Raw genomic sequence first — 22,558 nt, forward strand, 5'->3', positions numbered from 1 at the left:
GCAGTATGAGTTTGTTTAGTTTTTTTTTTTTTTTTCATTTTTAATCATGGTGTTGTGCAACTGTCATTATGTCTTCTTAACACTTTAATGCTTCGCATTTTAACCATTAAACCTTTTAGGTTTGTTTTTGCCATTAAAGTTTTTATTGTTTAACCATTAAAATTTATTATCCGTGTTCAAGTCGATATCTGGTTTGTCAAATATACGCTAGTAATTACGGTATTAATTTAAGATAGAAATTTTTTTTTGTATTCTAGTACTTTGGCTTTTATATAATGATTTAAAAACATGACAACTAGACAAAAAGAAAATACGAGTATATTATTATTATTGTTTTATTATTATTATTATTATTATTTTATTATTATAATAAAGCAAAAGGCAATTTCTTAAATGGATGCAAACAATAATATAAAAGTACATCATGGACCACGTATATATATAATAATAAAATAATAATATATATAATATAATAATAATAATAATAATAATAATAACAACATATAATATTTTTAATTAATTATATAAAGCTTTAAAAAATATTGCACATTTAAGAGGACACATTTTAATTAATCTAACATCCACGTCAACTTTGCCATCACTTACCGGCTATTCCCAGTTATTAATAAAAAAAGAAATATAACAAGAGACATTTTTAAAAAAAGCCCACATAAACCGATCACAAGGAATCTAGGTGACCGCATAAAATACCATTTTAGCCGGTCAATATTTCATTACTTGTTTAGCTTCTCTATTGTTATTTTATTATTTTTAATTAACTATTAATAAAAATAATCACTAATTTAATGCTGGGATATAAAGTAAACATTTGATGTGGGCCCTTTAAAGAATCAACGGCGGTCGATCTTTTCAATATATAATTGAATGGTGGATATTTATTTTTGGGTTCGGTAGGGTGTGGAGCATCGTGCTTAATATTAACCATAAGATAAAAACAATCCAACGGTGTAGATTAGATGAGCACCTATAGGTGTTGATAAGAGAGTCTAAAGTCACGGTCACGGAACTACTGAGAAAACAACTATGTGGGTCCCAGTTAAATTGTAGCTGCCGATCTAGATATTATTTCACTTCTTTATATCAAAATCAAAAAAATAATATCGAAAATTCTAAAACTAGCATTTTCGGGAGGCACCTTAAATAAATTGGGAGAAAGGTAACACCACCAGGAAGAAAGTCAACCCGACCAGGGTATTAACGATGATGTCGCCATTAATAATGGGGCCCCGACACGCCTGCAATAATAACTGACAGAACACGATTACGAGACACCACGTCAGAGGTATTAGCAGCGACGTCGCCACTAATACTTTACCTAGCTTCCAGAGGGTTTGGAGGTGATTTTGTTGCTTTCCCTGATCTCGTGGTTATTCCTTTCATGGTCTCTTGCTTCGAGAACATACGATCATATATCAAATCAAGCACCGCTCTGACTTTACCTAGCTCTTGCTTCACTTCTCCTATACTCTGTTCATTTCGTTTAACTTTTCCTCTAGGCTCTTTATTTGTCTTTCAACCTTCTCTTCCAGGTTTTTAACTTTTCCTTCCAACAAATTCATCTTCAACCATTTGATGTTACCTACTCCGAGGAGGAAAAAGTCGAGAAATTTTTGAGCTCCTTGCCGGAAAAGTGGAGTAATCATCACCACTTTGCAGGAAAAAACTGATTTCTTAGACATGTCCTTGATTAAGATAATTGCTAAGTTTCGGGGACAAAAAATGAAACTAAAGAGAAGGGAAGCAGGATATAATAATGCTCAGATTTCCGAGCTTTATTACGGTAGACCTACGATCAATGTGAGATTCCCCTCAAGGAAGCACAAGGGCTTTTCTGAGTGAAGATGTTGACTTACAAAAGATCTCGTTTGACTCTAAGGGAAACATGTCTTGTTTCAAGTCAGAGCGACAATTTAGGCAACCGTGGATATCCTACCTCCAGTGTTAGTTCCACTGTGCTTATAAGTTTCAAATGCGCGGAAAGTCACTTTCCCATTCTTGCATCATTCGTGACATCATATGAATAGTTTATCCAAGGAAAGTGTTAGGTCCAGTTTGAGTAAAACTAACCAGTCTCCAGTCGCATCTGGAGATCAGAAGATTTGTCTAGAAATATATTGAAGTCTAGTTGCAACATACAGATAATGCAACTGATGACTTCCTCCAGTTGAGATCTAATCAGAACTGAAGACATTCCAGTTGGAGTCGAAGACAACAAGTGGAAGATGGAGAATGACAATGGCAGCGAAGCCCAGTTGGCATTTTATTCAAATAGAAACTGGAGAGCATCAGTTTAAAGCCTTTACAACGCTTTACACTGATTACAAAGAAGACCTTTTTGCTTTATGCAGCTTTATACAAACAATTTCATTTGTCTATGATTAAAGTGCAAAAGTGCATAAAGCAGGTTGGATAAAGTAACATCTTGACTTACCTTATCAAGCATTTCAAAGGAATTCAACTAGTTTCCTTAAATGTTGTCAACCATATCTATACGACAAAGTTGGAATCCCAATGCCAACTTTGTCTATAAATAGTGGTCTTTGCACAACAAGAATACAACTTTGCATTCTCATACATTACAGTATTCTTGGTGAACTTGTGCAATATTCTCTCAATTGCAAAAAGGAACATTTCACAACTTTAAGTGTTTTGATTGTTAAAAGAATTTCCAAGTATAGATCAATTGTATTTCATAGGTTGTTAGGATATTTACATTCGTGTATTATCTTGGTTCCACAACAACCTTGTATTTTATTAAAAGTTAATAAATAAAATACATAAAAAAATTACATGTTGTCTCACCAATTTACTTTACAAGTTCTTAACCTTATTGTATTGTATTTACTTATTTACATTGTCACCTTAATAAGTAACTTCTAGATTGCCTAGTATACTACACACTTCAACTTGTCACGTCCAGATACAGTGTGTGTATTGCAAAGTATCTCGCCATTAACATAGAGGTATCTTCAGTTAGTACCATCTCTTGAGTTGGGACTTATAAGTGGTATCAGAGCAGAAGGCTAACATACTTGTCTTGATCTGCTAGGATGTCTACTATTGAAGGTGAGAATAGTTCTGGTCCAAATATTGAAAACATTAATGTTAATGTTCCTCCTCGTACACCTAATCAAAATATGAACACCAATCGTCCTCCTCCTCCCTTCTTAATGCCCCTAATCATGTCCATGTCCATTATTCTAACACTCATGTTCCTAAATTTGATTAGAGTGGTGAAACTTTTGGAACATGGAAGGGCAAAATGCTCTTGCATTTTGGTGGGATAGAGAAATATATGCTGAAAATCCTTAAGGATGGACCCTATATACCCATGTCTCTTGGGGTAAGTCCTCTTCTTGATCCCACTGGAATAAGAGGCCCCAGAGAAAAGCCTGAAGACCACTGGTCTGATGAAGATCGCAGACTGGTAGACTTGGATACCAGACTGAAAAACATGATCCTTGCGGCTGTTCCTGAAGACCTTATTCCAACACTTGTGTTGTATCCCAGTGCCAAGGATATATGGGATGATCTGGTCGTTCAGTTTGAGGGAGAAGATGACACCATTGTCACTAGGAAAGTTTCCCTGAACAAGAAGTATGAATCCTTCTTTGCTTTGCCCAATGAAAGTTTAACTGGTACTTACACCAGATTTACTAGCCTCGTCAACCAATTAAGAGGCTTGGGTGTAGAGAAGGATAAAGATATTATCTTGAAAAGTTTTGTGATATTCTTTCTTCTAAATGGGAAAATATGATTCTTGTCTTAAGACAAGGTAAAACCTGCATAGCCACACCCTTGCATCCCTCTATGGAGCCTTCAGGTTCACTGAAGATAATAATGTTACAAGGTTGGTGGCTGAGCGAGATGCCATAACCATGCCCAGAGTTCCAGGATTGCAAGTACTTCTGTGCAACCCTGTGCTGCTTTGATATCTGCTGAGAATATCCAGTCACATTCTATGAAGGAGATGTTAAACAGCTTCTTGAACTCTGGTCTGACCACTGAAATCAGTGATGGTTGTGATGAAACTGATGATGATGATCTTGTGGCCATGATTGCTAAGACCTTTAACAGGTTTAAGCATAAATCTAATCGATTTAATGGTTCCAACAATGCTTCCAGCTCCAACTCTTTGGACAAAGCCAATCTTACATGCTATAAGTGTGGTAAGAAATGCCATTTTATGAAGGAATGCAGATCTAGTCAGATGAATAACCAAACTGGTCCCCTTGTCCCTAATTTTAATCGGCCTAATGATAACTATAAAGCTAAGTATAAAAAGCTTAAGTCCCAGATTGCCCTCTTGTCACTTGAAAGAGAGAAGGAGAAAAACAAGTGCATGATGGCAAACACTGAAGATAAATGGGAACTCTTTGATGATTCATCATTAGGGATATGTGTTTCATGGCATTGGAAGAACAACAACAATATATGGTGAAGGATGATGTTATTGCTGGTAGATGGGTGGACATCATTTTGAAAAAGGTATATGATTATGACAACCAGGTTGACCTAGAACTGAAACTGGACATTGCTGAATCACTTAATGGTGATCTATTGTTTTTTGAAACTGTTAGAACTGATAGTGAAAGATATCTGGAAACAATTCTATTTGAATTAAACAACTTGAAACCCAAATTAAATGATTTGCAAAACATCCAGTTGGCTCTGAAGGAGTCAGTTTTGAAAAATGAGGTGTTGGAACTTGAAAATCAAAAGTTAAAATCTAATCTTGAAAAGGAACAAATGATTATCAAGTCGTGGGTAAAGGCATCTGGAAAGAATTATGATGCATTCTCAAGAACCATTGATGCCCAGAAAAATGCATGGAAATCTGGAGATGTAGAAATGACTGCACTCATACCAGATCTTCATGCATTACCTCCAAATCTTAGGGTTGAGACTCCATATGACCAACCCAAGATTGTCAAGACTAAGCTTGAAGAGACCACCCCTGTTGAGGTTAAAACTGGAGCTAATTAGGCTAAAGCTCCGGGCAAAAAGGCTGCTGGTGAAAAGCCTTTACCTCAAAAGTCAAAGGACCCCAAGAATCCCAAGACAAAGAACCAAACTGAACCAAGGTCCACGGTTCAGTTGCCTGTTGAAAATGATATTTTGTTAAAACTGTACAGTCAACTCCAACATTTTTCTAGCTAGGTTCGGAGTTGCACTACCAGAATTAAAAATCTGGAAGGAGCCTCGTCTCCATCAATTGAAAAACAAAAGGAAGTAAATACCAAATACCAATTGTTTTTACTCCTGGACCTGGAGCTAAAGCTCCAGATTCAGCCTCCAGTTCTTCACCACAACAACTAACTGAGGCTTCTCGTGAGAAGTCCAGTGAACCCATCAAGAAAAGATGGGTTCAAAAAACTAACTAATGATCTTTGTGGGTACGCAGGGCGATTGAAAAAAGCATACTTGGTATCCGGACAACGCTGCTGGCCAGACAATGACCGGATGTAAGCCCCTGCTGAAGGAGTTCACTGTCCAAGATGGACCGACAGTGATATTTGGTAATGATGGTAGTGGAAAAACTGAAGGATATTGTGTGCTCAATAATAGACAAGTCAAATTCACCAAGTTTGCATTTATGAATGGTTTGAAATATAACCTGATCAGTGTAAGTCAACTGTGTGATGAGGGCTTCAGAGTTTTGTTCGATATTGTACAAGGCATCATATTTAACAAGTATTGGCAAGTGGTGATGATTGCACCAAGAAAGGGAAATGTGTACATCATGAATATGAAACCAGCTCCAAAAGAGCAGTGTTTATATACCAAGGCTGATGAGGACACTAACTGGCTATGGCACAAAAGGTTATCCCACCTCAATTTCAAAAATATTAACAAGTTGTTTTGCAAACAACTGGCGGATGGGATACCTCCAGTTTCCTTTAAAAAGGAAAAGCCATGTCCAGGTGTGAAATGGGTAAGCAGAAAAGGGCCAGTTTCAAGACCAGACAAAACTTTAGCATCACTGAACCTTTTCACATGCTTCATATGGATCTATTTGGTCAAGTGAATGTTCAAACTAGAGCTGGAAAATGTTATACTCTGGTTATTGTTGATGAATTCAGCAGAGTTTGTTGGGTAGTATTCCTCAAGTCCAAAAGTGATGCAGCTGCTGAAATCATCTCACTCATCCAAAGAATTGAACTCAAGTATACTCACAAGGTGTGTCAGTTGAGAAGTGATAATGGTACAGAATTTCAGAACAAAACACTTGAATCCTTCTACAATGACACTGGCATCTCTCAAACTTTTCTTTAGCTCACTCTCCAGAGCAAAATGGTGTTGTGGAAAGAAAGAATCATGCATTGATTGAAGCTGCAAGAAGTATGCTATTTGGAATCTGGTCTTCCAACCAGTTTTTGGGCTGAAGCAGTGGCAACAACTTGTCACACACAAAATAGGTCAGTCTACATCAAGAGACACAAGAAGACAGCATATAAATTACTCAGGAATTGAAAACCAAATATTGGATACTTTCATGGATTTGGTTGTCCATTTTATATATTATACGATTCCAGTTAGCTTGGAAAATTCGATGCAAAGGCCGATAAAGGAGATTTGTAGGCTATTCAGATATTCTTGCAAGGCCTTTAGAGTTTACAATTATAGACTCCAAAAGGTTCATGAGACAATTCATGTCACATTTGATGAATCCAATGATGCAATCAATAAAAAGCCAAACCTTGATATTTCTCCAGTTATTCCAATCAGTTTTGGTAAATCTGACCAAGCCCATTGGTCAGAAACTTCACCAAGCTGTTGTTTCTAGTCACAAAGACATGGAACCAGTTTCAAAGAAGATTTCCACTAGTGACACTTTGTTTTATCCTTCCATCAGTTTTAATTTACCACAAAAACTGGTGATTGGATTCCGTTGTTCGTGTCACTCCAATATCAGAACCAGTTCAAATCCCAAATTCTCCAGTTATTCAAGAAATGCCTCAAACTGAAGAATTTCATGATGCAAATAGTGACCTCATTGACTCTGATGAGGATGTTGAAGAAATTTGGCTGATCCTTCTCCAGTTGCAACAACTAGGGAGGGTCATAAGGTTACTTGCACTGATATTGTTGTTCATCAACCTAGTCAATACACTAATTGGACTGCTGCACATCTAATTGAGCAGATTATTGGAGATCCAGATAGTGGGGTTCAAACTAGAAGAGCCACAAGTGAGCAGTGCTTGAACGTCACCTTCTTATCACTGATTGAACCAAAGAAGATTGACGAGGCTTTGGCAGACCCAAGCTGGGTAGAAGCAATGCAAGAATAGCTTATCCAGTTCGAAAGGAACAATGTTTGGGAACTTGTCCTTGTCTACTAGGGTTGAAGAAAGAATCCATTGGTACCAGATGGGTCTACCGAAATAAGATGGATGAAAATGGCAATGTTGTTAGAAACAAAGCCAGATTGGTTGCCAAGGGTTATTGTCAAGCAGAGGGTGTTGACTTTGATGAGACTTTTGCTCCATTTGCTAGACTTGAAGCCATAAGAATCTTCTTGGCTTATGCAGCCCATCTGCAGTTAAAAGTCTACCAGATGGATGTCAAAAGTGCTTTCCTAAATGGAACTTCGGAAGAAGAAGTGTATGTTAAGCAGACTCCAGGCTTCATCAATGAGAAGCATCCTCACTGAGTATATAGACTGAACAAAGCTTTGTATGGTCTTAGACAAGCCCCAAGAGCCTGGTATGACACTTTAACTAAACATCTTCTTAAACATGGCTTTCAAAGAGGCGCAATAGATAATACCTTATTTATTTTGAAAGAAAAAAGGTAATATCTAATTGGTACAAATTTATGTTGATGACATTATATTTGGATCAATTGATGATGCAATGTGTAAAAAGTTTTCAAATATCATGTCAATTGAGTATGAAATGAGTTTAATGGGTGAATTAACATGTTTCTTGGGTCTACAAATTAAACAAACCAAAGATGGTATTTTTGTTAGCCAAGAGAAATATGTCAGAGATTTGTTAAGAAAATACAAATATGATTCAATCCCTTCGAAAACTACACCAATTGCAGCACCATTGAATTTGGACTCTGACCCAAATGGCAAACCAGTGGACCAAAAAACATATCGTGGAATGGTTGGTTCACTGATGTATTTAACTGCTAGTCGACCAGATATAATGTTTGCAACATGTCTATGTGCCAAATTTCAGGCTAACCCAAAAGAATCACATTTGCACGCTGTTAAGCACATCTTCAGATACCTGAAAGGGTGTCCAAGCCTTGGTCTTTGGTATCCCAAAGGCTCAGGGCTAGATCTAATGGGTTATTCAAATTCAGATCATGCATGTTGTAAGATTGATAGAAAATCAACAATTGGTGGTTGTCATTTCCTTGGAGGAAAACTGGTAAGTTGGACCAGCAAGAAGCAAACTTCAGTCTCTATGTCCACTGCTGAAGCAGAGTACATTTCTGCGGCCAGTTGTTGTACCCAGATTCTCTGGATCAAGAACCGGTTATTAGATTACGATCTAAAATACAAAAGAACACCAATCGTTTGTGACAACACCAGTGCAATTGCTATTTCTCACAACCCAGTGATGCACTATAGAACAAAGCATACTGACATCAGGCATCATTTCATTCGTGATCATGTTATGAAAGGAGATATTGAAATTCATTTCATCCCCACTGACAAACAATTAGCTGATGTTTTTACAAAACCTCTCGATGAGAAAACTTTTAAGCACCTTATCAGCGAATTGGGAATGCTAAATCCTTGAAACTGGAGACTTTGTTATGAATGCACTAGTGACATTGATGAAGTTCTCCAGTTAAGGAGGTCCAGATGATCTTTGCCCTCCAGGCTATCGAACGCCTTTGTGATACTATCTTGGCACTAATTGATCTCTGGGTCATCATTCTAGGGGGAATAGACTCAAAATGTTTTTCTGACTAAAATTGTTTTTGTTTGAAAAATTGCAACTGGAGAGTTCTCCAGTTGAAACTGGCACTGGACTAATCCTCCTGTGTACATGTTTAGTCTTGTCTTAAAACTGGCAGTCAACCAGATTTCATAACGTTGTGTAATACTTGGTCAACTTTTGTGACACGTGATGGTACTCGAGTGTTTTAACCTACTCACAACTGTCATATGACGTGTCAAAGCCAAGTTGTATAAAGATGTACTTTTTATTGGGATTGTGAAAAGTTAGTGGGCGAGTGGGTATACAAGCCGTCGTAGCTTTAATGCTGACACAGAGAATTAAATTTTTACTTCAAAATTCAAAACAACATTTATAAAAATCAACCAACTTTTGAGTTTTGGTAATTAAAAATTTGTGGTATTTCTTTGGGATTGTGAATACAGTCTATAAATACCCCTTCATTCAATTCCAATAATCAAAATTGATTCTTTTCTCGCTCTGCTTCTTAAATCAAAAACTCTAATTCCAAAATTCTTAATTTCAATCACTTTCTTGAATCAAATGGCTCCTAAATCTTCTCGCAGCAGAGATATTAATCTACTCACTATTGCATACAATACATATCTCAAATCAAACGTGCTCATGGTGCCCCTGAGGCAAAATTAATTAAATTGAACCCTAATAATCCCATGGCTAGTTTCAAAGGGGTTCAAGCCGCCAGTACTCTCATCGGGAAGATTCAACAATTTCTTTTTAATTCTACCATTGGCGAATCTTTTTCTCTAAATCCATGCAAGTTGTACCATGACTACTTGTGTGAATTCTGGTACACTGCACAACTCTTTGAAAACTGTTCATCCATTTCCTTCACTCTTAAGGATGGAACAGTTGAGTGTACCATCGCAACCGATACTGTGAGAGATGCTCTGCATCTCAACTACTGGAGGGAAGGTGAGACTCCAGTAGTCATCTCCCAAAACATCAACTTTCGCCAAGTGCTCCTCGACATGGGAAACAAAGAATGTTTGGTAAATAGGGTGTTGAAAACAAAAGGTGCTATGACGTTGAAAGGCCTTACACCCTCATGGAGACATTTCTTCATTCATTTGGTGGAAAGCATGGGAGGAAGTTCTGGTGGACTCGACCAGATCAATTCAACACAAGCAGAGATGGCTTGTTGTTTGTGGAATGGACTTAGAGTAGACTTTGCTGATATCCTGTATAGAAGTCTCATGTAGAAGCTGAAGGATACCAGGGGTTTATATATACCGTTTTCTAGATACTTGTCACTCTGTTTCCTTCAGATCCTGGGCAGTGATGCATATCACAACACTCAATCTCTTTACACTGTCCCAGAGATGCTGAGGAATTTGGACTCTCTTGCCTCATCACCTGGAGAGGTCCAGATTCAAATAGAATGCGACTGACATTCTCTAAAACTGATGCACCAATCCAAGGTGAGTCAGAAAGACAACTGGGTGGGTCTCAAAATAGTGAGGGACCCACCAGTTTGTCTGCTGGTACTGTGACAATTGCCAAACCTGGGCAGCAGTCTGTCTCCACTAGCTCCAGCTTGTCAGTTCTTCCACCTACTTACCCTGGAGACCTCCCAACAGGTGTCCAGGTGGTTCCAAAGGCAAAGCGTACACCAAAGAAGTGCCTTAGGAAACAGTCAGAACTTGCCACTGACGATAGTACCCCAGCCAGCCCTCTAGTTTCTTCCCAACAAGAAACTGGAGATAGTCAAAGGGATGAACAGCAGGCAACCACTTCCGAAACTGCTGTAGGTGGAAGTGGTGAAGAAGATATTGGGTCAGCTCAACCTAACTTAGAATCCGTGTCAGCACTCAACTTGCAGAGCCATATTTCTGACACTCTTGAAGCACAAACTGATGATGTTTCTGGCCAGTCACAGCCAGAGATCGAGGTCCCAGACTCTACAGCCCATGATACTACAGCTGAGGATCGAGCAGTTGTGGTTGAGGTACCAGTGACCTCTTTCTAGGGAGAAGATGCTTCAGTAATGGATCCCCCAACTCATGAAACCATCTAGGCAACTAGAACTGGTCATTAGGAGTCTGAACCTGATGTTCAGCCATCCCTAACATTTATGGATCTAGGCATAAATGAGGATGAGTTCCAACTGGAGTCTTCGGATTCAGAAGGAACACAATCTGACCAGGAAATGGTTGATGCCTCTTTACACGATCACCTCCCTTCCTTCTCTGGTCAGCCCCTGGAGGATATTCAAAAGACACTCGACAAAAATGCCAAGTCTATCTCCAGATACCACAAGGATCATCTGACCAATATTAAAGTGGTTAATCTGGGGATTAACAAGTTCATTGACAATAAGGACTTGGTATTTAAGAAGCTCAATGAGTTGGTCACCAACTGCAATTCATTAGCAACAATTTTGACTTAAGTCAAACTAAAGTCACAACTTCCATCACCAACTTGCTGACCAACACTGTTAAATCATCAGAGGTTGACCTGAAGGAACTGGAAAGACAGGTTAAGGATCTTGTTGAAAAACCTGGTCTCAATGTGACTGAGCTTGGTCAACAGTTGGCCACTCCAGTTGGTCAGAAGATCGAAGATACCTTGGCTGCTAGAGAACAACAATTAATTGAAAAGGTGATGTCTGAGATCACCAAGATTGTTTCTCCCCAGGTTGATCTGACCTATAAGACATCTGAAATCACTCAGTTGAGGAGCAGTCTTGATACATTAGCCACCAAGGTATCTGATCACACCACTGCTATTGAAAAACTGACAACTGAAGCTGGCAAGGAGAAAGAGAAGAAGGTGGGGAAGGAATTCATTGCAACTGGGCTCTCTCCAGATGATCTTATCATTCTTAAAGCTATTCAGACTAGTCAAGACCAAACAACTGGCAATGTTTTGACTCAGTCTCAGGAAATTAATCATTTATGGAGAACAGTTCGCATGGTTTGTGGAGTTTTCAAGGAATGCAATAACATGCAATCATGGCAGCCTCTAAATCGCTTGCCATCTAGTCAAGTGATTTTGAAGCTATCAGGGCAGGACTAGATACTGCCAAGGGGGAAAGATTTGTTCTTGAACTCGGTACAATTGTTGAAACTCCAGGTTCAATGAAAGAGTTGGTTGTTGCTGCCAGTACTTAAACTGGTGAGCAAATGATTGAAGAGTTTGAAGATGTTGGTGATAGGGGGAATGCTGATATACCAATTTTGGAAATCGGCAATGTTGATAAGCTTCTTCCAGTATCTGAATGTGAAAGCCAAAGGCTGGCAAGAATTGGTGAAGAAATAAAGGAAAGAAAGAAACAAAGGAAGGCCAACCAATTGACTGCCAGGGCTCAACTGGAAAGATTAAAGTTACTGGATGTAAGTGATGTCAAATTGTTGGGCATGTCAACTGAGCAATATTTGAAGGTCAAGAATGATGTCAGGATAGTGGGTATGTTAAAAGAAATGCTTGAAACTGAATTAGACAAACACTATCCTGACAATGAAGCTGAACACGATGCCAGAAATTTAAATATATCAGTGGAGATGGCTAGAGAAAACAGAACTGGTGGCATCAAAAGAAGGATTGAGAATGTGAATAAAGTTGTGAAAAGGGTGCTTAACCCACCTAAGTCCAAAGGAAGAACAAAGCCTTTGCCAAGAGAGGCAGACCTAAGGACTTGGGTGGAACCAACTGAAGCTACATCTGATGATATCCGAGCTTCTGTGCAAAAACTGAACAGTAGCCAGATCAAACTGGGAAATAAATCTGAAGCTCGTGCATACATGTCTGAAGTCCTGCAGCGAAGATACAATCTAGGCAAGATCACTGAAGTTAATGTCAAAATAAATCCTGGAGCAAAGCTCTTTGTGGTTACAATTCAATACTAAATGGACCCTTGCTCTCAACTGAGAATCCTGATGTTCATCAGTATGGGTATTCAGAGTGTGTAGAGATGCTGAATCTGTTGGAAGTACGACAACAAAAGAACAAGGTTGAAAAAGGTTAAATTCGTGTACTTCAGAACCTGAACAAGTTCAAAGAAATCATTCAGGAAAATTAAACTTTGATCCAGAGGACCAACAACCAATTTCATCTGTTGCTAAGAGAAGGAGAACTGGCGAAGGGCCATCTGTTTAAGTTTTCCTTCTATTTATCTGCTTGTAATTTTATTTACATTTCTTGTAACTTTTGTAAAATCATTGTATATACAAGTAACAAGTTGCCATATTGTAAGCCACAAATTAGATAGCTAATAAAATCTACAAACAATTAAAACAAAACCCAAGGCATTTGATGATCTATAAAAATGCCTTGGAAAGTTAATGGGTTTTATCAAACACAAGTTTGTCAAACTTACACTTGTATAGAAACAAGTTTGAAAAGACTTGGCTATATTTCATGACAAATAGGGGGAATTTGTTAGGTCCAGTTTGACTAAAACTGGTCAGTCTCCAGTCACATTTGGAGACCAGAAGATTTGTCTAGAAATATATTGAAGTCCAGTTGCAACGTACAGATAATGCAACTGATGACTTCCTCCAGTTGAGATCTGATCAGAATTGAAGACATTCCAGTTGGAGTCGAAGACAACAAGTGGAAGATGGAGAATGACAATGGCAGCGAAGCCCAGTTGGCATTTTATTCAAATAGAAACTGGAGAGCATCAGTTTAAAGCCTTTACAACGCTTTACACTGATTACGAAGAAGACCTTTTTGCTTTATGCAGCTTTATACAAAAAATTTCATTTGTCTATGATTAAAGTGCAAAAGTGCATAAAGCAGGTTGGATAAAGTAACATCTTGACTTACCTTATCAAGCATTTCAAAGGAATTCAACTAGTTTCCTTAAATGTTGTCAACCATATCTATACGACAAAGTTGGAATCCCAATGCCAACTTTGTCTATAAATAGAGGTCTTTGCACAATAAGAATACAACTTTGCATTCTCATACATTACAGTATTCTTGGTGAACTTGTGCAATATTCTCTCAATCGCAAAAAGGAACATTTCACAACTTTAAGTGTTTCGATTATTAAAAGAATTTCCAAGTATAGATCAATCGTATTTCATAGGTTGTTAGGATATTTACATTCGTGTATTATCTTGGTTCCACAACAACCTTGTATTTTATTTAAAGTTAATAAATAAATACATTTGAAAATCTTGAGAGAGAAACTACTAGATCTACGATCACACAAATCTAGTAGATCTTGAGGGTGCTATTTGTCTCACGCACGAACTGCAAAACACACACCTGGTTTGGTTGGCTCGTAGACTTAGATTACCACGTTGGTTGGTAAGGTTCGTCCAGAGAGCCGTCTCACTATATTAACCAAACACGAGTGTTTATGTTCACGTAAAGAGATATCTACCAATAAACTAAAACAGGATTGTCATATTCTTAAAACGATACGTGGCGTAATCATTGATCGACACGTGTCCTTTTAATTTATTTATTTTTATTAAATTAGCATTTTTAATTATAAATATATTCAAATTCTTTATTAGACTTATAGTTAAACTCTACCTCTTGACTTATTAATAACACATTCAATTTCATTATTAGAATTATAATTCAACTCTAACTCTTGGCTTATTAATAATACAAAAGACATAATAACCTTATTTGATTAATCGTTTTTCCATTAATAAATTGTCATTTTTTTCCTCAATTATTCAACTCTTATTATTTATATTACTTATAATAAGTTATTAACATGAATACTTAAAAATTTTGAGTTTACAATCTGAAATCACAAGGCTATATACCGTCATCCACTATGCTTACAAGTTCCGTTTTTGATGTGATTCTAAAAATTTAAGGTAAATATAAACTCTAAATAAACATATATTATATTTATCATTACCGTTTTTATTATACTTTAGTTTCGATGAACGGTTTACTTTAACCATAATTTATTTCATACAAGTGAATGATGTATGAGACATATTCGAATTTCTTTTTGATACAATTTATATAACTACCGTACATCGTACGGGTATTAGAACTAGTATATATATATTATATTTTTTTTATATATATGTATTTATTATATAATTCTTATATTACCATTTTAAGATATATACAAGATAAAGATATAATTAGCTAGCCAAAGATTTATATACAATTTTAATTTATTTAATATTAATATATAATAATATTGATAATAAATATTCATTATATTATATATTTTTGCATATACATTTTTTAAATATATTTAATAGTTTCAACTTGATGATAAGTGTGTTAAGTTATGGCTGCATAATATTAAATTTCCTTCTATATATAACTTATCCCTTTATATAATTAATAGAAAATATGTTTTTTTCTATTTAACAAATATAGACATTATTAAAAAAACAAGTCATTGATAGATTAATATTAAAATATATACATTAATGAAGTACTGTATATGTTTTAAATAAGTGAGTTTGTATTTGAACACATTATTGTTGTTACATTATTGTAGTATTTTACTTTGAATTTAAAAGATATATTATTTATTTTTGACAAATTTTAATACAACATTCACCATGTAACGCATAGGTTTAATCTAGTTATTATATATAAAACAAACTTCTCCTCATTTTTTTAACTATTTAATTTTCAAATACTCAAAATATATTTAACCATTAATGAAATTAATTTTACAATATCAATCTTAAATTTCTAAAATAACATACTGTTAACACTAGTCGTCGCATCATCACACTGTTAAAACCAACATCGTGATCGCATTGTATAAGTATTCGTCTTATATAAATAATATAAAATTATAATAATATAATAGCTTTAGCATTGGACGATTCGTTGTCTAACTTATGACCATATTGCAATAAACAATGCATATGAATTAATAATTAAGTATAAATGGTTACGGATATACTATATGATTTGAATATGTTGAAAGGAGCAATCTAAGGAACACTTGGAATACTCATGCATAATTTAGTTACAAGCATCTCTGGCAAGCAATTTATAATAAGTGATTCATTCATGTTAATATATTATAATACGAGACTAGCAAATATATGTTTTTAACTTGTTCTAAATTATAATATTATTTGGTTGAGAGGATTTTCATATAACCAATAATCAATATTCTCTCTATATCACCGTATGACTCTTGGTATATGCATAACGACCATCCCCGTGGTAATTTTAATTAAGAGTTTATTCCATAAAAAGGTAAACCTATTTATACAAAATTCTTATTAAAGGTAACATTAAGTGCCACGTCATCAGTTTTGATGATGTGACACTTGACTTTGACCAGCCTAATTTTGATATATATATATATATATATATGGTGACAATCAAATGAGAACAAACTTAAAATGAGAACACTTAAAAACTACATTTTGATGCATTAAAAGTCTATAAAACTGACATAGTGCATAACTAATTATCATTATTTAAGTGTTTAACAACACATGAAACCGTCAAAATCGAAAAAAATCACGTTTTTTGTTGGATGCATCATTTTGATAATATGCATCCAAGATGGATGCACAAAATAAAAAACGTAATTTTTTCGATTTTGAAGAATCAATGTGTTGTTAAACACTTAAATAATGATAATTAGTTATGAACTATGTTAGTTTTATGGACTTTTAATGCATCAAAATGATGTTTTTAAGTGTTCTCACCGTTCTTATTTTAAAAGTGTTCTCACCGGAGTGTTACCCTATATATATATATATATATATATGAGTCGGTCAAAGTCAAGTGCCACGTCATCAAAATTGATGACGTGGCATCGGTGACTTGGCACTTAACGAGCTCCGTTTGCCAAAAACTAACGATATACCCTTTATTAGGAATTTTTTGAAAATAGGATCATTTAAATAAACGAAAACAAAATAGGTTACCTTTAATAGGAATTTCATGTAAACAGGTTACCTTTTTATGGAACTTTTCCTTTAATTAAACCTCGTCTTATCTTTACTGTTGAGTCTTGGATTCACTGACCAGACTTGCTCGTTGACGGGTGTCATCAGCGAGTCATCAGCGAGTCCAGTGACTCTCTTCAACGGGTTGTATGATGCCCAATCTGTTAGTCAAGATGGGAAGAATTCAAACCAGATGAAGACAAGAGTCACATGGTGGTTCTTCCAGCTGTAATTTTCCTTGTATGACAAAGGTACAGTTAGGATCAAAGCAAGGGTTTTCTCTTTCATACCCGATTTGGTAAAGAAGACAAAGGCTCCCGCATGCAAGTACTTCGAGCTAATGAAATGTCGACAACCACCATCCAGTCACTATCAAAGGAAGGCTGTGTTTCCCTAATCCTCCCCTATAAAAGGTAACATAGCCGCAACACATCAAGTGTGTTAGTCACCTTGAAAAAGTGTGTGTCACTTTGTTTGTAATTGTTCAAGTTTTTAGTGTGTCTAGACTTAGCAATTACTTTGTTCATTTATATTCTTATAAGTCAAGTTTGTAACATCAACCATGTATTCATCATTTAGTCAATGATACATATGATTATACTTGTATAGATTTATTGCATTTGAACTCGTTATTGTTATTGTTATTTAGTTTCTTCTTTACATTCTTGTCTAGTTAATTATAATACAAGTTGTGCATTCGTGGACTGTCATTTACTATCTTACTGTACTACTAAAAAAACATAATAATGAGTTAATGACATACGAAAAAATTATGGTCTTATACCGTTACGGTAATGATGATTTTTCATTGAGATATAAGATTTGTGTTAGACACCTTCACGCTTACGACCGCAACCAACTGAATCCGTAACAATAACCCTAAATCGAATTCGACTTTTCTGCTAGTGAGAAGTGTCAAATTCGAATCCTTCTTAGGGTTCGTGAAGAATTCGAACCTCACACAACAAAATACAAAGAAACCTTCGTTGAAATGATGTGCTTTTTGTTTAACAAAAAATGATTTTTAAATTAAGTATAACACAAGATTTAAATTTATAAAAAGTTGTGCAAGTAATTACCTCAAACTAAAAACACACTAATAGGCAGAGAACCCGGCCGCGTGTAGTATAGTTAGTGATAAGTACAGGATCGTTCGCATGGACGCTTGCAAAACCTAGTGTAATAATATGTGTACTTATAGTGGTTGTGGGTTGTCAAGATTTCCTAATTAAACTACAAAAAACAATAAAATAAAAGGAAGGTTGCAACCACTTGGTCTAGTAAGAAACCAGTTTAGTCTAGATAATAAAAATGAGAAACACTAAATTTAAAACAAATATTTGTTTGGTAGATGTCACACCCAACTAATGCGGAAAACTCGGGGTGCAAGATAAAGCACACACGCACATGGATGTTACATAGGAAAACTAAATGAGTGCATAGATTAACCATAAGTAGTCGAATACATAGTTCAAATACGACAAACATAAGTCACAAACATAGGTTCCATAGCATTCAAATAAAATGTGAGATAAGTTCCCATGCAGGGGAAGCGATTAGGCATAGTGCCAACTAGCATATAAGAAAAAGCATGCAAAACTTCAAATCCTAAGCCTGAAGTCTGCTACGAGCACCATGCTACCATTCCTAGCCACGATTAGCTTGATTACCTGAAAGGAATACTTAAAAGAGTCAACACAAAGGTTGGTGAGTTTGTAGGTTTCAATCATATTTGTATACTTGAAACCTTGTTTGAAATCGCAAATCGTTTACTTAAGTAGTCACTTGAAAATGTCTATCATTTGAATAAGTATGTTTATGCCGTTAAATATGAATACACGAGTAACATAGTATGATGTGGCTATAGACCTACCTACGATACATAAGTATGAATACATATAAGCGTACCCTTACAGTCGACCTGGCTAGTGTGAATACCAAAGCGTGCCCTTACAATCATAAACATGACTTGGCTAGTATGCGTATCAATGCATGCCCCTACACTCACAAACATGACCTGGCTAATATGTGTATCATTATCATAAAGTAGTCTAATAGCCATCGAATAACATTGAAAGTAGTTACGACATATATGGAAACGCATTTTGTATTCCTTTTACCCCAAAACATAAGTAAAAGGGGCTACGAAGACTCATCTGACAGCTAGCAACAAGTTTAAGCTACACAAGATGTCAGAAAGCAAGTAACCGGTGTGCAATCAATCTGTTACAAGTTATCACGACTAAGTATGTATTCATTATAGGAAAGTGTGCTCATAACGTGGCACCAAGTATGGACTAAGTTGTCCAAAAGTGTACTAGTTTGACTTTGACCACATTTTACAAGTTTGACCAAAGTTGACCAAGTAACGAGTTTGACTAAGTTGACCAAATCGACAAAAGTTAACCAAAGTTGACTAAACCGATGTAGTAATCGAAAACCGAGGTCTCAATTGAAAGTTGGGGTCTTAAATTGAATTCGGGGTCTTATTTGAGATTTGGGATCTTATTTCACTAAAGGACAAAATTGAAATTGATAGGCTAAATTAAGAGGCTAAATTGAGAGACTAAAATAAGAGGCTAGTAATCTGGGGTATTTCACTAAAATACAAAATTGAAATTTGCGAGGCTAGATTTGCGAGGTCACAAACGAAAATGCGAGGCTAAATTGAAAATGCAAGGTCGCAATTCGACGGGGTCGTAAACTAGGTTGTTCTTCCCCAAAATTCATTCTAGAAAACCCTAATCGTTTGTTTCGATATGGAAGTTGTTTTTATCATCAGATTGTACTTTTAGACTCCCTAATATAATGGGAAAACAATCCTAAAGTCGGAAACTCGAAAAACGGACTTAAACCCGAAAACCCATTTGAACAAAGTTTATAAAATGTGTACAAAAGTTCTTATATCTCAATATTTTGTTCATGAAATCACACGAAACTTTGACAAAAGATGTAGTATATGATTCCAAACATTTTGGACGTAAAAAGTTCAATACTTGGTGGGTTTAGTGTATGTATTAAATGAAAAACCAAAAAATATCAAAAGAAGAGCATAAAAAAGGGGTTTTGATTTTATACCTTAAATCTATAAAATAGATGTTTGTGATGATGTTTAATTAGGACATAAAAACACTGTTATTGAAGCTAAATCTAAATAAAATAAAATTTGATTTCCATAAAACTTGTTGTTTTTGGGGTCGTTAAGGTGATGTAGTAAAGATGGGGTAGTAAAGGTGTGTCTCTTTTTTGCTAGGAGGCTAAGGTGGTGAAAAATGAGGGTTTGTGAAAGAATAGGAAGTGTTTTTATGTAGATTAAAATGGGAGGGTTCCATGATATGCCACCTTACAAGTCTTAAATACGATGCCGATTATGCAAAACGAGACCAGAACCAAATACGATGTCGATTAATACTTTACGAGGTCGCATTTCAAAGTTTAAAATTTATTTTGACTCAAAAGTTTTCGTGGTCAACTCACAGGTGTTACAATAGATCCGATCACATGTAATATGACAGTTATTATCCTATCTTATGCTAGTCTGTTGAAAAACTTATTTCACGTTTCTAATCCTCGTTAGATACACCAAACTGAGTTAGTAGGGCTGTCGATAGACTCACTCCTACCTGATAGTACAAGTGGTTATGATTTACCTTTATTATACTTGGATCTTAAACCTTTATTAGTACACGTTTCCATGTCACTAGATCGTGTCTGACATTGCTAAACGTCATGTTCAATCAAATCTAATTGTTTGGTTCTGGATTCGCTCCCTAGAGTAGAATCACTTTTTACAACTAATGATAGACCGATTAGTGTTTTTCATCCCAGTTATATTAATCCTAGTGAATGATTATTAACCGATCATTAAAAATATCAAGATATAAAACCAAAAACAATATGAAGAAACTATTTAGCCATCGATCTACGATAAACTAGTAAATACAATCCAACAGATCTAACAATAAAATAGAATAAATAAAGGTCTACATGATCACAACATTTGAAACAAGTATCCAACCTACTAGCCAGACATTATTAAAGGAATCACGTATAAAGCCTGAAAAGAATAAAGACATTGTTTACCAACAATAAAAGTTAAGAAGGATGAAGATCTAGGTTGTAGATGAAGATAAAGAGGTGTTTGTAGCTCCAAATCCTTTTAGATGTCTGCAAATTTTGACCTAGGGTTGATGTGTGGCGTCTGGTGGATGAAAAACTGATATCCTTCGGGTTTGAGATTTATTCTTCTCTTTATAAGCCTGTAAGTCGGTTCAGGTTTCGGGGCTACCAACGACGCTGGTTGGCTTCTGTGATGGACCAGCGGAGCTGGTTCTTCCTGCAACTCCATATTTTTTTTGTTCGACTTCCGTTTCGCCTTCTTGTGTCTTGGAAAGTCCATTGGTCTATAAGTTGAGTTGATAGATGACATTTACCTTCGTTTGCATCTTCTGTGAACCTACGTTAATATCGAATCTCATTAAGTACCAAAAGTTCACATTTATAAACTCATTTAGACATTAAAATGCGGCCGAATGGTAACAGAAATAAGCATAAGATGGACGCTCATCATGAAACTAATTTTGGTTTTAACTAATAACCTAAATAATTAAACCTAAAACAATTTCGGGTTTTTACTCATTTGGGGATATAAAATTCGAAACTCACGAAAAAGGGAAAGATGATTTTCACCTTTTGTGTGAATTATCAAAAGGTTTAATGGAGTTTATATAACCATAGAATCTTAGCTAGATTAGCAAACTATAAACCCGGAAATTTCGTCTACCTCCTTCCTAAAATACACCTCTACAAATGATATAATTTGAAATGAGTCCTAGATTAACCGGGTCAATATTTCCATGTTCTAGTAATTTACTATTAATTAAGTTGGACTTTTATCTAATTAAAGTCCAACCCAAAAACTCATTGGATTATATAAATTACTAAGGGGGTACCTGGTTGGGGGGTTTTGGGGGTGGAGAATGGGAAAGATAATGAATACACATGCTTGGTAGTAGTAAGGAAAGGTATTTAATACCTAAAAGTGGGTATTGGAGTATTACCCAATAAATTGAGGGTTAAGGTAATCATTACCCACTAATATCTTCTTCTTTTTCTCCCTTCTTCTCTTTTTTCTACCCATGACGGTTGGAATCCGGCCACCACTGCCACCTTCCAACTGCCGCCACCCAAAATCACCTCCAACTTCCGCCACCTAAAGTCACCTCCACAGCCGCCGCCACACATCCTCTGAACAAATACAACTAACCCACTTTTCACACATCACCTCCGACTTCACCATTCGACATCATCTCCAACAGTCACCACGGTGGGTGGGTGGTGGTAGTGGAGATGTATATTATTAGAAAGAGAGGGGACCGTTTGAAGGAAAACAAGAGAGATAGGGAAGTTAGATCTATGACATAAAGTTATATTATGAGTATGTTGTATTCTTGAATTTGTTTCTGACAATATGAAAAAGAAAAGCACTTTATTCATATTCATATTCTTGAATCATCATGGGTGATGCGTTTTAGAATTTTGTTTTGTATGTGTATTTATATATATTGTATATAATAATAATAATCATTATTATTATTATATATCAAGTATTGATTCCTGAATATAACCAAGTAACGTTAATGCAATAAAAGTATTTCTTAGTATTCCTTTATATTTCGTTTCCCTTTCCCTTTGTCATTCCTCCATGTGAACCAAGCACCCCTTAACTTTAATTAACTATTT

Source organism: Erigeron canadensis, chromosome 4 (assembly GCF_010389155.1).
Source record: "Erigeron canadensis isolate Cc75 chromosome 4, C_canadensis_v1, whole genome shotgun sequence".
NCBI lineage: Eukaryota > Viridiplantae > Streptophyta > Magnoliopsida > Asterales > Asteraceae > Erigeron > Erigeron canadensis.